The sequence below is a fragment of the Schistocerca serialis genome, unplaced genomic scaffold (assembly GCF_023864345.2).
Source record: "Schistocerca serialis cubense isolate TAMUIC-IGC-003099 unplaced genomic scaffold, iqSchSeri2.2 HiC_scaffold_1189, whole genome shotgun sequence".
NCBI classification, from domain to species: domain Eukaryota; kingdom Metazoa; phylum Arthropoda; class Insecta; order Orthoptera; family Acrididae; genus Schistocerca; species Schistocerca serialis.
The window spans coordinates 265,001-267,500 of NW_026047391.1; positions in this window are offsets into that span (position 1 = coordinate 265,001).

The following is a 2,500-nucleotide window of genomic DNA, read 5'->3' on the forward strand; positions in this document are numbered from 1 at the left end:
TATGAGCCAAAGGTGCACCCTGACGTGGCAAATCAGATGATGCCGCAGTCATTTACTTACGATAATCACAATCAACAAACTGCCGCCCCCCCCCCCCCAAAACACCTTTCCTTACAACAATGTGTACCTTAACCTAACCCATATTGTGCCTTAACCTAACCCATATTGTGCCTTAACCTAACCCATATTGTGCCTTAACCTAACCCGTATTGTGCCTTAACCTAACCCGTATTGTGCCTTAACCTAACCCGTATCGTGCCTTAACCTAACCCGTATTGTGCCTTAACCTAACCCGTATTGTGCCTTAACCTAACCCGTATTGTGCCTTAACCTAACCCGTATTGTGCCTTAACCTAACCCGTATTGTGCCTTAACCTAACCCGTATTGTGCCTTAACCTAACCCGTATTGTGCCTTAACCTAACCCGTATTGTGCCTTAACCTAACCCGTATTGTGCCTTAACCTAACCCGTATTGTGCCTTAACCTAACCCGTATTGTGCCTTAACCTAACCCGTATTGTGCCTTAACCTAACCCGTATTGTGCCTTAACCTAACCCGTATTCTGCCTTAACCTAACCCGTGTTGTGCCTTAACCTAACCCGTGTTGTGCCTTAACCTAACCTGTGTTGTGCCTTAACCTAACCCGTGTTGTGCCTTAACCTAACCCGTGTTGTGCCTTAACCTAACCTATGTTGCGCCTTAACCTACCCTATATTGTACCTTAACCTAACCTATATTGTACCTTAACCTAACCTATGTTGCGCCTTAACCTAACCTATGTTGCGCCTTAACCTAACCTATGTTGCGCCTTAACCTAACCTATGTTGCGCCTTAACCTAACCTATGTTGCGCCTTAACCTAACCTATGTTGCGCCTTAACCTAACCTATGTTGCGCCTTAACCTAACCTATGTTGCGCCTTAACCTAACCTATGTTGCGCCTTAACCTAACCTATGTTGCGCCTTAACCTAACCTATGTTGCGCCTTAACCTAACCTATGTTGCGCCTTAACCTAACCTATGTTGCGCCTTAACCCAACACACGTTGCGCCTTAACCCAACACACGTTGCGCCTTAACCCAACACACGTTGCGCCTTAACCCAACACACGTTGCGCCTTAACCCAACACACGTTGCGCCTTAACCCAACACACGTTGCGCCTTAACCCAACACACGTTGCGCCTTAACCCAACACACGTTGCGCCTTAACCCAACACACGTTGCGCCTTAACCCAACACACGTTGCGCCTTAACCCAACACACGTTGCGCCTTAACCCAACACACGTTGGGCCTTAACCCAACACACGTTGGGCCTTAACCCAACACACGTTGGGCCTTAACCCAACACACGTTGGGCCTTAACCCAACACACGTTGGGCCTTAACCCAACACACGTTGGGCCTTAACCCAACACACGTTGGGCCTTAACCCAACACACGTTGGGCCTTAACCCAACACACGTTGGGCCTTAACCCAACACACGTTGGGCCTTAACCCAACACACGTTGGGCCTTAACCCAACACACGTTGGGCCTTAACCTGCTCTGTAATTGTCATACGACGCGTTAAATTAGTGTAGTGTTGCCTAACTGCAACCCCCGCAATATAGTTTGCTACTCGCACTGCCCGGTCCCCAGAGTATCGCTTCATGTTAAACACCTTGCAGCTATACACTGTAATGCGGATGGCAGCAGGACGTACATGCTCAATGCCCTTCGCAGTTGTTCATTGGCATTCGCATGGCGAAGCACAGCCTACGTTGTGGTACGGCTTGTGTCAACTGTCCGCTGATGTTGTACGTCCAAATCACACACTGTACTGCACATTGGTCCTCATGTACTGAATGATACATCGTGGTACATGTGTGACCGTACCACGACTGCGCCAACAACGGCGAACCATACGGTCCAAATATTGTGCACTCAGCTACATGTCGTCTCCCTATAAGAGCTGGATTGCAGTATGGTATGCCGTGGATGGCGATCGGCATGAGCCGTCTGTTGATGTAGTGGCGCGTGTTGTCAGACGTAGTCGTCTCTTCTCACACACCGTGATAGCATGGTGCACTGCGTTCCACATCTGCGACATGCGACAGAGGCCGGTTGACAGTCGTTCGCGCAATGGACATCGCATACGTACGGGGGCCACCTTCCACGTGTTCGCGAAGCGTGCACATGTTGTTGCGTGTATGTGGGCAGACATAGTGTGTCGTGACACCTGACACAGGCATGCAACAATCGTTGAATTTGCAAATGGCGATGGACGTCTACGTTTGCTGGTGACGTTACGCAAATGAAGAACTGGTAAACCGTTGTGGTGCGGTTGTTCTCGCTAGAGGTGAATCAGTGATGGCGACGATCGGTTGAGCTACCAACCGGTTGTTTCAGCGATACCCACCATGCCCACGAACGTGAATGGCATGTGGGTGTGAAGCGATACGCGGCGGTGGCTGGGTGGGACCGTCCCCGGCCGGTGAGGGGGGGCCTCCCGGCGTGCTG